At 37.1% G+C, this 15,673-nt stretch overlaps 1 pseudogene; it reads right to left on the reverse strand.

The window, feature by feature from the left end:
- Positions 1–5,251: 5,251 nt before the first annotated feature.
- On the reverse strand, positions 5,252–5,954 carry LOC144368761 (COMM domain-containing protein 2 pseudogene; annotated as a pseudogene).
- Between the last annotated feature and the right edge of the window lie 9,719 nt (positions 5,955–15,673).

Raw genomic sequence — 15,673 nt, forward strand, 5'->3', positions numbered from 1 at the left:
TCCAGAGCCAGTGACCTGACAGAGCAGCGGCCCAGGCAACCATCTTCTCCTCATGTGATCTCACAAATCAGAGATGCTTTTCCTCTACTCCCAACTCCCTTAAAAAATCCTGACGTATTTCTGAGCTTAATTTGGCAAACATTTGTGTCTGGGGCTGCAGGGGGGGCCTGTGGACCCAGCACTTGCAGCTCTTCACCCAGGTACCTGTCCGTGTGCTGTCTAGTCAAGCTGCAGCTCTTGAAGGTTGTTTCCCACCCCCTGGATTATTCCTCCTCCATCCTAAGAAACTCAAATAAATCTCAGCCAGGAGGAGATGGGAAGTCCATAATAAGAGAACAGAAAGGAGTGAAAGGAAGTCTTTAAGCCTCACCCTGCCTCCAGAAAAGGAGGAGGAATTGGAAGACTTGAACTGCGAGTTAGATTTAGAAACTTTTGCCCTTCAGTTTCTTTCCAAATAAAATGTGATAATCTCCAAAAGACCTTTTATTGAAGTCATAATAACTAGGCTTTCTATAACTATGTCATGAATTAGTGAAAGATTAAATGTTTAATCTGCTTTTAAATCATCATTAGGTTTATTAATATTAAAATTACTCTGCTAGGCCGCCGCCGCAGCCGCCGCTGCCGCCGCCGGGATCATCAGGCAGGAGCCGCCTGGCCGGGCGGCGGGCGGCGGGCGGCGGGCGGCGGGCGGCGGGCGGCGGGCGGCGGGCGGCGGGCGGCGGGCGGCGGGCGGCGGGCGGCGGGCGGCGGGCGGCGGGCGGCGGGCGGCGCTCCGCAGTGGAGAGGCTCGCGGCGCTCGGGCCGGCGGGGTCCGCCCAGCGGCGGGAGGAGGGAGCCGCGCAAGACAAAGAGCGGCGCCTGGGCTGGCGGCCCGCGGCGAGATTTTCATAGGTCCCTTCTATACAAGCGATGTCCCACGTCATCCATCTCTGCTGAGATCTGCATTGGATTGGAGAGTTTGGAGGATCCCAGGGGCCTTGACACCTCAGAGGCTTATTCGGCTGAAAAATTCATCTTTTTGAAGAGAATTTCCGTGAGAGTCAGTCTACAGAAGAGGGAACCCGTGATGCAGAAAGACATGTTTTGGTAAATGACCCCCAGATGTGCCATCCGCATAGTGCTTTTTCCTCTCGCCCTTTGGCTTGTTTGAATTTCACAATTATGTATTTAATTCTCAAAGAAATATGTATCTGTAGCCGTTTGTTGACACTAATAACAGATGATTAAGGAAAACAGCTGATCTTTGGGGAAGGGGAGATAGGAATACTTTATACACACTCACTATATGTATATATATAATACATGTATATTATATATATATATATATAATTTGCTTTACAGGGAAATTTTTCAGGGTTTACAAAAGAATATGTGATTGGTAGTAAAAGACACAGAATGTTTATGAAAAAATTGCATTTTCTTTTTTCTTTACATTTGAACTTCTTTATAGTTGAAATATACAGTCTTGAGATGGCACATTCCTACAATTGAAGAAGGGGTCTTGAGATCCCCTAAACTTGCATACCCAGTTTTTTGGATATTGTAATAAAAAGGAAGTATTATGACAAAAAAATTACTCTGCTAATGAATATCTTTTAGGTGGTTTGCTGTGACACTGTGAACTAAGGGGGAAAAATGTTATTTGCTAATTACTTTAGATGACAATTCAATAGATCCTCACTTTTGTTTAAAAACAGATAAAATAAAGCCAAGCAGATGATCATGGGACTACACCAGCATTTTGGAAACCTGAAGACAGAGGTGAGTGCAACTGGCCCCATGGAACAACTCATGAGAAGTCTGTGGGTTTCATAGTAACTATTAATCCTGGTCTAGAGAAGCTGTGCCACCAACAGACATGGCACAAGGAACCAGAGAACGAGAAGCAAAGTTTCCTGAACAGTCCTCTGGGAGGAAACCCATAGATCACTCATTGCTTTTATTTAAAAAAAATTTTTTGGGGAGGGAGTAAGGGTACCAGGGATTGAACTTAGAGTCACTGAACCACTGAGCCACATCCCAGCCCTTTTTTGTATTTTATTTAGAGACAGGATTTCACTGAGTTGCTTAGCATCTCACTTTTTCTGAGGCTGGCTTTGAACTCAGGCTCCTTTTGCCTCAACCTCCTTAGCAGATGGGATTACAGGAATATGTCACTATGCCCATATTCACTCATTGCTTTTAACCTTCTCTCAAGCCATCCAATGATTAACAAATATTTTTCCGCAGCAAAGAGTTCCCAGGCACTGCAACGCTGGCACATCAAAGGGCCAGGGGTTCCAATCTGCTCACCATCACTACTTCCTAATCACATCACATCGCTACCTACCTAATCACCAACTTGAAATGCTGGGTCCCACCAGACACCCCTGAGCATCTTCCCCTCTCGGCCTCCACATCCCACAGTCAGTACATTTGCTTCCAAATGCTTCACCTTTCTCCAAAGCCACCAAGAAGGGAGTCCAACTGCCTTGCGACTGCCAGCCTGTCCTCTTGCTCATCTGTCCTCTACCCTCTGCCCTGTACTCTTTGTACAAAGCAGATCTGGTTGTGCTCTTCACTTGCGTGAAACTAACTTTAAATCAGAGCTCAGACACCTGCAGCCTGAGAGCATCCTGTCCCGCAGGGCGTCCCAGACCTGCACTGAGAACCCCTTGGTGAGCCTTCAGATATGTCCGTTTCTAAACTCATTCTAAGGCCAATAAATGTGGATGTCTGGGGGCGAGATCCAGGCACTAAGAACTTCCCAGGTGACTCCAGGGACAGCCAAGATTCCACAGTTCTGTTCGCTGGTCAGATGACTGAAAAATGAGCACAAGTGTGGGAAAGTGTCTCTCCTCAGCATGTGGCCTGTGTTTTCCTCTTCTACCTCCATCCAGTGCTACCGGAAATCCATGCACATCATTGAAACATTGATTATTAATTTTCTCATGTTTCAAAAGATATCAGATGCCAAAGATTCAATTGCCCATAACTCACATTGATAACACACTTACATTGTCCATACTGGCCTGCTTTTATTAAGTTTTTAGTTATTTCTCATAAACCTACCTTGAAAAGTAGTAACAACTACTTTTTTTTCTAAGTGTAACAACTGTCATGGAAGTATATGCTTTCCCCTGCCTCCTTTCACCTTTAGGAGTTCTTATTCTCTCACTTTCTTTGAAGTTTTATTGAAGCTGTTAGTATTCCTAACATTATATGTGTATGTGTTTGTGTGTGTGCGTGTGTGTGTGTGTGTGTGTGTGTGTGTGTGTGTGTACAAATGCATATAAATGTATAAAATTTTAGTGATCCTTTAACAAAAATATTCTGTTGAATGTATCTGCATTCTGTGTAGTCTGGGAAGAGATAAGGAGAGAGAATGGGAGAGAGATTAGTTTTGATGTGTTGTTTCATATTATGGGAGCAGACCATCTGAAATCCATGGCACTTGTCAGCAGGCTGGAAATTTAGGACAAAGTAGATGCTGCTATCTCGAGTCAATTCCATAAGTTAGCAGGTTGAAAACTCAGGTGAGTCTTCTATGTTTCAGCCTTGAGAATAATCCTTTCTGCTTTAGGAACCTCAGTTCTTGCTCATCTCGAGTCAATTCCATAAGTTAGCAGGTTGAAAACTCAGGTGAGTCTTCTATGTTTCAGCCTTGAGAATAATTCTTTCTGCTTTAGGAACCTCAGTTCTTGCTCTTCAGGCTGTCAACTGATTAGATGAGGTCCATCTACACTATAAAGTGTGGCCTGTGTTACTCAAAGTCAATGTTAATCACAGCTAAGAAGTATTTTTCCACATCTAGACTTATGCTTAACCAAACAACTGGGGACCATAACCTTGCCAGCTGGACACATAAAAATAGCCATCAAAGAGTGGTGGTACTTAAACTCACCCACTGTGCTCACTGGTTTTGACTGGAGTCAGCCTGTGGATGTTCCTGGTTGCCTTGCTCACTCTCCTGCTTATGCACTTTTGAGAGGTCTCCAGGGTTTTGCTGCTCTGAACCTCATTGCTACAAGCTTCAGGCACAGGCCTCCCTTGTGTGGGACTGTCCCTGGTATATGTGCTGGGAATGTGGCTGCTGGTCACAGGGCATATGAGAGGTCAGCCCAGGGACCACACCCAGCTCTCTTCCTAGAAGCAGCAGCAGTTGCTACAAGTGTCGATCACATGTGAGATGCCCTGGGTCTAGTCTCCCTGGAGGTGTCCAGGCACTTTCTCTCGGTCTCTAGGCTGTTGGCAATAAAACCTTCAGAAGCTATTTCATTATGAGGTCTATATTTATTGTTATTGATAATGTTACATTCATTTTCTGTGTTTGATAGACATTTGTATTCATTTGTAAAATTTCTGGTCATATATTTTGGTCATTTTTAACTAGATTAATTATATTTTTCTTACCAATTTGTAGGTTATCTTTACATATTTTTAATTTTCAAGTGTGTTAATTATATTGAAACTCTATCAGTTATATTGAAAATATATTCTTAAATTTCTAAACATTTTTAGTTTAAGACATCATTTTTCCCCCGTATAATCAAGCATTGATTACATTATTCTTGTATCCATTATTTACAACTGTAAATGAGTGTGTCTCTTAGTTGCTTTTGGTATATGGGAAAAATTAATCCTTGTGAAAATATTATTAACAGTCACACAAAATTGAGTACTACTTAAGTCAATGAACCATAAGTCAAACTTCAGCAATATGGTAAAAACTACTTATGTTTACATTCAAAGAAAAATGCATGAACTTCCTATAACTACATGGGCATATAATTTAAAAAACTCATACTCATTTTGCATTATTCTGTAGCTAGTAACATCATGAGATGCTCTTAAAAGTCAGAAATATTGTACTATTTATAAATACTCTGAACAGGAAAAAAATTAGCTGTAAATTTTATTCTCAAAATTGATCAATAAGGAGGAAAATACAAGTTAAGCAGACAAAAATGTACCAAAACCGGGGTATTACTTATATATACAGAAGATATGAACAGTATAGATTTATTTCTAGTTGATTCAATCCTATTTACACATTGAAAATACAAAATTCCATTTCAATCTGTCAAGAAGCTGACCACATTTAGCACCAGAAAAGGAACCTGATTGAGCTTCTGACCATGACCTCAATATCCTGGAATAGGAAAAGGAATTTCATGGAATCTAGATGCATTTATCAACACCAATTAATAAAAATTAATTCTGAAAAGTAATTCCTGAATTTCATCCATTCACAAATGAGTCAAAGGCATTAGGACCTTAACACTTGGTACTGCTTGATGTTGTGACCTACTCTCCTACAGTGGTTTGTTTTCATCTCCTCCAAGGATTGTTACAGTTGCTGAACTAAATGCAGTAGGGTGGCTGAGTCTGCCTGCAGAACTTTGGTGTTGTGGTCTCCATTCTGATTTAGGTGTAGTTTGATAGTCACTGCTGGCTGAATCTGTTGCCTGAGACTTCTGCTTGCAAGTTGTACATGTAGTCGCCACTCAAGGCTGTGGTAACTGGGAAGGCTGGGTGCCAATTCACCCAGCATAGTCCTGATCTCTTTTCTGTCTTCCAGGTAAAGCTGAAGCAATAATTTGCTCAGTTCTTCAGAGAATCCCAGAAGAAAAACAGAGTCTTGGAAATCCACTTCAGAAATGATGAGTTGGAGCTCTCGGTGAGCAGGTAGGTCAACCCTTCCACACCATGCTGGACAGTGTTGCTGCTCACGTTGAGCTTCCTGGCGGCGCCCTCGTAGACCTTGGGGATGGTCCCTGGCCTCAGGAACTCCACCCCGATCCACTCAAACTCCACTACCACTTCTGCAGGAAGGCCAGCTGCTCCTTAGGCTCTTCCCACAAGTCCAGCAGCATCTTCGCTGGGCACTCTTTTTCCCCCGCAGCACCCTGGTCTTCCTGTTTAAGACATCTTTGGACATACAGATGTCTTTAATGTTTTTAAAAAATATTGTTTAGTTATAGTTGAAACAATACTTTTATTTTATTTATTTACTTCTATGTGGTGCTGAGAATCAAACCCAGCACCTTGCACATGGTAGGCAAGCACTCCACCACCGAGCTCCAGCCCCAACCCCAGATGTTTTTAATTTTATGTGCTCAAATTAATAATCTTTTCTCATGTGATCATGTGTTTTCATGTGTTTTAAAAGCTATCCACAATATTTCCCACTAATCATTTTTAAATTTCCTTTTAAAATATTAACATGGTTAATATATCTAGAGTTGACCATGCATATGGAATGATGTGGGAATGCAAGTGTGTATTTTATTTCTGGAATGTCAATTCTCCAGTCCCATTTGTTAAGTAATTATCTCTTTTCCTACTTCTCTATGATGCCATCTCCATCATGAATCCAACTTGTCTATGTGGACAGTTCTGTTTCTGAGATTCTTAAGAATGTGTTGATAAACTTGTGTTTTTATACTATTGATAGATGATTCTTGCTACATCGGTTGAGAATGTTTCCTTCCACTACAGAGTAAAAAGAAAAAATATGATCATAAGACATCCACTTTTATAGAAGGGTAATAATAGTAACCTGTGTGATAGAGCTTTTCTTGGGAAGAATATATGTTGGACATATTTTTTTTAATGTGGGAGTATCAGAACACTGATTATAGAACCCACTCAACACTAAGTAGCCATGAAGCAGAGACCTGTCCCCCACCGATGGACAGCTCTCTTTCTTTCATGACATCTATTCTGACCCTATGAAAAGTCTACCCAAGTAAAATAATTACCACTTACTCAGTATTGTAAAGAGAGTTGTAAGAGACTCTGCATCTAATAGAAGAAAAAAATAGGCCTTAATCTTCATCATGTGGGATTAGGCCCCAACTTCCTTAATAAGACTCTTACTGTACAAGAATTAAAACCCATAATCAATAAATGGGATGGAATCAAACTAAAAAGTTTCTTTTCAGCAAAAGAAACAATCTGTGAGGTGAACAGAGAGCCTACATCCTGGGAGCAAATCTTTACACCTCACATATCAGATAGTGCACTACTCTCTAGGGTACATAAAGAACTCAAAAAGCTAAACACTGAAAAACAAATAACCCAAACAAATGGGCTAAGGACCTGAACAGACGCTTTTCAGAAGAGGATATACAATCAATCAATAAATATAAGAAAAAATGCTCATCATCTCTAGCAATCAGAAAAATGCAAATCAAAACCACTCTAAGATATCATCTCACTCCAGTCAGAATGGCAGTTATTAAGAAGACAAACAACAATAAGTGTTGGTGAGGATGTGGGGAAAAAGGTACACTCATACATTGCTGGTGGGACTGCAAATTGGTGCAGCCAATATAGAAAACAGTATGGAGGTATGGAAACACCATTTGACCCAGCTATTCCTCTCCTTGGACTATATCCAAAGGACTTAAAAACAGCATACTACAACAACACAGCCACATCAATGTTTATAGCAGCACGATTCACAATAGCTAAAGGAGAGGAAGGCAGGGATGTGGGGATCGTAAAGATATTAGAATGAAATAGACATGAGCCAACCTAGATGTCCTTCAGTGGATGAATGGATAAAAAATGTGGCATATATACACAATGGAATTTTACTCAGTATTTAAAAAGAACAAAACCATGGCATTTGCATGTAAATGGATGGCACTGGAGAAGATAATGCTAAGTGAAGTCAGTCAATTCCTCCCAAAAAGCAAATACTGAATGTTTTCTCTGATATAAAAAGGTTGACTCATGGTGGGGTTGGGAGGCAGAGCATGGGAGAAATAGAGTAGAGGGGTGGGAGAGAAAGGGAGGGGGCAGGGGATTAGCAAGGATGGTGAAATGTGATGTATGAAGACTTGAATTGGGTGTCCACATACTTTATATACAAACAGAAATACAAAAATTGTGGTATATATGTGTATTAAGAATTGTAATGCAAAAAAAAATAGTGTTACCTTAGGTAGAGGTAAGAGAAAAAAGGGGAAGGCAGGGGATATGGGGATAAGAAAGATAGTAGAATGAAACAGACATTATACTTTATATATATGTGACTGTATAACCAATGTGATTCTACAATAAGTACACTCAGAAAAAGAGAAATTATATCCCATCTACGTATGATATATCAAAGTATATAAGTGCATTCTACTGTCATGTATAAGTAATTGAAACAAATTAGAAATTTAAAAAAGAGAGAATTGTGGCTTTGACCAATAGCGTTGCCCTTGCATCTCCCAAAAGAGCAAGAGTGCATGGCTCTTGGAAAACTCCCTCTGCTGAGAAGCCTTGCTTACCTTCAGTCTGGTCCTCACAATTGACCTCTTACATTGTTACTGAGAAAGCCTAATGTGTGCATGGGAGTGGGTATGTCATGAGGAATAGAACATTCAGACATTTAGATTGTATATTGCTTCCATTCTGCATTCTTCTTGCACACTACCCTAGTGTGTAATTTTGCAATGAATTTCCTCTTGCATTTTACTGAACATTTTTAAATTCTTCAGCAACTCTGTGATTCTAGAATGCTGAGTTGTTTTGTGAGCCTCTGTGTTTCCATGCAACATGGAATGTCTAATTGATAGGAGATTGCTGTTACATCAAAGTAGTTTTGTACTTAATGTAATTTCTACTTTTTTTACTTAATGTAATTTGTACATATTTGTACTTAATGTAATTTCTACTAGCATTATACTATTTTAATCAGAACAACTTTATAATGACAATAGCTTAATTTATAATAATAATAGCTAAAGAGTTAATTGATAGGCCAGACCCACTCCAGGTTCTGCTTTAGATATCATGGTGTTTTAGCCTTCAAAATACTTTTTTTGAGGGTGAGAATGTACTGGGGATTGAATTTAGGGGCACTCTACCATGGAGCCACATCCCCAGCCCTATTTTGTATTTTGTTTCAGAGACACGGTCTCACTGAATTGTTTAGTGCCTGCTTTTGCTGACGCTAGCTTTGAACTCATGATCCTCCTGTCTCTGCGTTCTGAGCTGCTGGCATTACATGTTTGCACCTCCACACCTGGCTACCTTAAAAATACTTTTAAAAATGGCCTAGACTAAGTCTTATATTGCCAAATGTAGTATATGCTTTTATGTATTTATGTTCTTTTGAACATCCCCTAATGAAATTTTATAATCTATCTACAGAAGTCTTAAGTCTATTTTTTGATTATTTAGGCATTTTCAGTCTCTGATACTATTGTAAATAGTATATCCTGTTCAATCACAATTTCTAATCATTTGCCACTGGAATATAAAACTTTATTTTTACTTTTATACCTCAAGCTTTTATTCAGGAACTTTGACAATTTCTATAGGTATTTCCAAGAATCTTTCTGGAGATTACATTTTTTTTTCAAAATATAAATAGTTTGGGCTGGGGATGTGGCTCAAGCGGTAGTGTGCTCGCCTGGCATGTGGGAGGCACTTGGTTCGATCCTTAGTACCACATTAAAAAAAATAAAATAAAGATATTGTGTCCATCTAAAAATAAAAAATAAATAAAAAATATGAAAAAAATAGTCATCATTTGAAAATAATGCAAGTTTAAGCTTTCTATATTTTAATATTCCATTCTTTTACTTTCTTTTATTCTCATTATATTTTACTCATGAGGATCTCCAATACAAATTTGATTAAACATGGTGATCCCGGGTATGATTATTCTCATTTATAGTAAACATTTCTAGGGAGAAGAGATGCTAGCAAGAAGTCTGACTGGAAGCCCTACCATCCTTCCTCCCACAAAGAAAACTCCCCAAATAAGCAATGCATTTTGGTGTACAGTGGTTTGCAGACAGGTGCACGCCAGCATCATTTGCAGGTCATCATCATAATTGACCTCCTTCTTCACCTGAGGCTGCTGGCCTCTCTTCCCTGGTTCCCAGGCACTGCTCATGTGATTTGCTCTCCTGGGCCCTTCTCCACATTGACAGAAGGGAGCTGAGCCATTGTGGTTGGATGGTAAACACCAGAACATATTTACAGTCCCGCAGAACTTCTAGCACCAGGAAGAGTGCAGGCTCTGCAGCCAGGTGCCTGGGTGCTGGCTCAGCTCCTGCTGCAGTTCTGCCCTGGGCAAGTCCACTGCACTAGCCCTACCTGTCTTCCTCTGTCAAGACTGACTCCTGTGTGGAGATATGATGGCATGTGGTCTTAATGATCTACTAAGGAACAGGCTTAGAATTACTTGGTATGTAATAAGCAGTCAAAACTAAAAATTTAATTTATCTTTTCTTAATATTCCTCATTAGGTGCTCCAGATCTTGTGATAGTAAAATTAATGGAAGCTAGCTGGGTTCAAATTCTGACTGAACGACTCATTTGGAGCATATTATTATACCAAGATCAGCCTGTTAGGCTATAGGATTAATACTACCTACTTCATAACACAGAGTTGTTACAGAAGTAAATAAAATAAATGGAATTAAGCACTTTGTATAATGCCCAGCATGTAATAAATAGGAATTACTAAACATCAGTGCAGGGTTTTTAGACCCTATGATTACTGATACCAGATTTAAGATCAAAGATATCATATAGGACCCTATTTTCATATATCAATTGGAAGTTAGCTCTACTAGTATATAGAACTGCAGTAGCAAGAAGTAGTTTTTTAAATCAGTGTTTATGAACTCTTACAACAAAAATATATTAGAAAAAATTGAGTGAAATATAGTTAAAAAAGTATATTCACATATGTATATTCACTAAAGGCAGACCACAGTCAAAAAAAGTTAGAAAGTTCCTTATGAATTTCAAAAGTCTAGTTTGACCCCTGTTGAGCAGTTAGTCAAGAAAGAACTTTCACTGTGTTAACACACCCCTCACTTGGCTTTGTTTCATGGAAGAATTTCCAGTCTGTTATTTCAGTGCTGTGTTATTATGCATTAGATGAAGGAGTTTTCCTGGTTGGTTTTCTATTTGTAACATTCAATTGATAATCAACCCAGATTTGTATACAAGAGTTGGGACTTTTAAACTCATTACGATGCTTTTTTGTATATACACAGCAAAGAGGCTACTTTCCAAATGATGTTATTTTGCCAACATCATGAATGAGATGCTGCTGATTCGACTGGCTTGTTAAGAAGGTCCTTTTTTTTTGGTTTCAGGATGTCCTCTTGTAGGTCACAATTTGCTGGTTTTTTTTTTTTTAACATGTATGGTGTTTAATTTTATTGACTATTCTTTAACACATCCACAATACCAGTATCTTGATGTGATGCTTCCTCTTTATCAGTGTGTCCAATAGACCTTTCTGCCATGACAGAAATGTACAGTATCTGCACTGCACTGTCAGGTATGATAGCCACCAGCCCATGTGGTTACTAAGCTCTTGAAATAAGTGGTGGTACTGAGATACTGAAATTTGATTTTGTAGAATTTTAATTAATTTAAATAGTCATACAAGGGTTTTGGTTCCTGTATTGAATGACTAATATGTAGGTTAGCAGAAGACATTTTAATTGGTGTTCATTATAATTTTTTCCTGATCTTTTTCCTTACCTGCCTTTCTTTCTTTAATCCTTCCTTCCTTCCATTCCTTTTTCCTTTCTCTCTCCCTCACTTTCCCCTTTGCCTTTCCCCCTTTACTCTCCTTCCCTCCTTCCTTCCTTTCTTCCTTCCTTCCTTTTTTCCTTCCTTCCCTCCCTCCCTCCTTCCTTCCTTCCTTCCTTCTGTCCTTCCTTCCTTCCTTCCTTCCTTTTTTCCTTCCCTCCTTCCTTCCTTCCTTCCTTCCTTCCCTCCTTCCTTCCTTCCTTCTGTCCTTCCTTCCTTCCTTCCTTCCTTCCTTCCTTCCTTCCTTCCTTCTGTCCTTTTTTCTCTCTGACACTGGAGCTCAATCCCAGGGCCTCAGCATGCAAGGAAAGTGCTCTACCACTGAAACACATCCCAGCCTTCAGGAGAGTTTTCAATTAAAGTCTCCTGAAAGAAAACTCACTGCATAAATATGATAATTACAATTTTAGGAATGGGAGGTCCATGCCTTTATTCCCAGAGGCTTGGGAGTGTGAGGCAGGAGGATCATAAGCCAGTCTCAAAAAATTAGTGAGATCCTATCTGAAAAAATAAGATCTATGAATGTGACTCAGTGGTTAAGCTCCCCAGGGTTCACTCTGCAGTTCCAAGGGGAAGATAAGAATTTTACAAATGGGAAATAACATTTTTGAAATAGTACAAATTACATAATTTTAGCTTCAATTTAAAAGTTTACTCCTATTCTCAGACTTTATTTACAGGACATTCTGCTATTTTTTTCTTGAAAACATGGTACTTAAACAAATCTGACTTTTTCAAATGTGAAAATAGAATCCACTGAGAGTTAGCTCCCAATTCTTGATAGTATTTATTTGTAAGTTCCACAAATACAGAAAGGTTTTTTTGGTTTTTTTTTTTAGTACTGGAAATTGAAGGCAGAGCCTTGCACATGTTAGGCAAGCACTTAACTGTGAGCTTTATTCCAGCTCAGTAAGTGTGTTTAAAGATTGTCTTGTCTCTGTTATCTAGCATAGTGATGGTATATAGTAAATTGTCATTAAATGTTTGTTTAATTATTATAATTAAATATCAACAACCTAAAGCTTCAAACTACACAACAGTCCTTAAATCCTACAATCCAATAGTGACATCAGTTCATGTTAGCAGCCAGAAAAAGATGGGATCAGGGCCACAGTGCAGTGATCCCTGGCTGGTAGCTGAAACCTCAGGATGCAAGCTGCATCAGCACAGTGCACTGCCATGTGTATGGACACATATTTGGAAACAGCCCAACTAGAATCAAGGTCTATTTACCCTACAGTCTTAGGTTCAGAGTTAGAAAAAACTTTCCACATGATTTAAACCAACATTCTTTCCCCAGAAACATTTCTCTTTACAGTGTATTAAACATGGTTGCTATGGTCTGAATATGTTCTTCCCAAATGTACATGTTGTGACAATCACCATTGTGACAGCAGCAAAACGGACAATGAGACTTACTATACTCTCAAAATCAACTTAAATTATTTCTCAATTCTAATGATATATGCATTTTCACTGGTTGATAGTACAGGTAGAAAAAGTATGGAATGTGATTTATAAGTCAAAACATGTGATTAGGTCATGGGGCTCTATATTTTTTAACAGAATGAATGCCCTTATATAAGAGGCTTCATACGTCATTCACATCCCTGTCCCCGCTTCTGCTTTCTGTCATCCAATGACGCAGCAATACACACCATCTTGGACAATGTGAATATACTTAGTGTTACTTAAGTGTACACTTCAAAATGGTCTAAATGGCAAATTGTAAGTGTATTTTACAGTAAAAACATCGAAAGATGCATTTTCTATTGTTCAGTGTTTCCTGCTATTATTTAGTGATCACATTCATTAAGAGCACTAACTAACCAGGCACATTGGCTCATGCCTGTAATCCCATTGGGAGGCTGAGGCAGGAGAATTGCAAGTTCAAAGGCAGCCTCAGCAAAAGCAAAAGCAAGGTGCTAAAAAATTTAGTGAGACCGTGCTCTAAATAAAAAACAAAATAGGGTTGTGGATGTGGCTCTCTGGTACCCAAAAAAAGAAGCACTAATCAAAATTTCACAACTCTGTATTTGAGATTCAATTCTGCTTGCTGCATCTCTGAAAACTAAAAGCATGTCACTCAGCTAAGCCTCAGTTTCCTCATGTGTAACACAGGAATTATAAAATGCTTACTTATCCATTAGAGGTTGCTGTGAAATTTCAACTCGGTAAAGTGTAAATACACAAAGAAAGCTCAATAAATGTTAAATCTGATTTTATTTTTAAGTTTTCAAACCAATTTTATTCTTGTACTTTGTATAAGGAAGGCTACAAAATGTCTTTACCATTAAAAAGGCCATTTGCTCATTTCTACTTAGTCCTTAATGTTATGGAGAACTATAAGACAACATGCCCTAAAACCCATTTTATATCATAGTCAAGTGATGAGCCCATGTGTTGACCACTGGGTCAATAGTTAATAATCTTAAAGTATCATACTCCAAGAGGCAACAATTTCAGAGAAGCAAAAATAACTTATTGTACTTGAAATAATTTACATATAATAATGTGTGTATAAACCTGTACATATAATTTTTATCAAGTATAATATGATCATACAAAAACAGTGACTCACAATATAGTTCACACATACCAAAGAAGGCTATTTTATTTTTGTCCCTTTTACATCATATTTTAGGCAAGATGATGAAACCCAGAAAATAACAGGAATGGACTAGTTTCTAAAAACTGGGTATTTTATAAGTGAAACACATTCAGTCATCTACATCTCTCAAATTGCAAACAATGTGACTTACTGTACTCTCAAAATGAACTTAAATAAATTATTGCTCAATTCGAATGACATATACGTTTTCACTGGTTGATAGTCCAAGTAGAGAAAGTATGCAACGTGATTTATTAGTCAAAACATTTCATACAAAAGGATTTTTTTGGGGGGGTACTGGAAATTGAACTAAGGGACACTCAACTATTGAGCCGCATCCCCGGTGTTATTCTGAATTTTATTTAAAGAAATGGTTGCTAAGAGATTTGCCATTGCTAAGGCTGGCTTTCTACTTGAGATACACCTGTCTCAGCCTCCCAAGCTATTGGGATTAGAGGCATACATCCAAAGGAATGGTTTTAACCAAACCTTCATAATGTCAAGAGAAAATGCATTGAAATTAAAAGTATCTGAAGCAAGCGTTTTTAAAGACCATTTTAAAAAATACAAAAAAGGTTAAAAATGTCATAAAATAAAAATTTATACAGATAAAGTTAAGAGGTTAAAAACTATCAAATGTATTAAAATCATCTAAAGTCAAATAAGATATAATTTATGTATATAATATAAATTATAATATTATATAAATATATAATACATATATAATACAAATTAAAAACAATATAATTATATAACATTCCAATTTATATTATATTATATATAATACATTTATTTTATTATATATAATAAAATAAAAATATATAAATTATACATATTTTATGTATATTAATATATAAACTTATTATATATTAATGATAATATATCATATATAATTTATATAATATATTTACATAACATACTTATATATTTATATATAAATTATATATATTAATATATAAATAGATAAATAAATATTATATAGATTATATATTACATATCAAAATGTTTATGATTCATATTGTTTTCTTTAATATAAATTATATATAATATATGAAATACATATTATTATAAACACATAATAAAATAATATATAAACTTAATATATAAATATTATTTTATTATATATAACATATTTATTATATATCATATAATACATTTAGATTTATATTAATTTATATTATATTGCATTCATTGTAATGTAATTATATAATAATATAATTTCTATTATTAATATGATAATAATTCAATTATTATATTAGTATAATTTATATTTATATAATATATAAAACATAAGGATTATAGTATAATTATAAATTAACAACTTATAATATATCATATAGATATATGTAAATCTATAATATGTAGTATATAATATATAATATATAAAAATATTATAATTTAAATTATATAGTTTAGTTATTTGGCTTTAGATGGTTTTAATGCTTCTGATAGTGTTTTATCCCTTAGCTTTATCTGTACAAATTTTTATTTTATGACAGTTCCAAACTTTTAGTA

The sequence above is a fragment of the Ictidomys tridecemlineatus genome, chromosome 11 (genome assembly GCF_052094955.1).
Source record: "Ictidomys tridecemlineatus isolate mIctTri1 chromosome 11, mIctTri1.hap1, whole genome shotgun sequence".
In the NCBI taxonomy this organism is placed as follows: Eukaryota; Metazoa; Chordata; class Mammalia; order Rodentia; family Sciuridae; genus Ictidomys; species Ictidomys tridecemlineatus.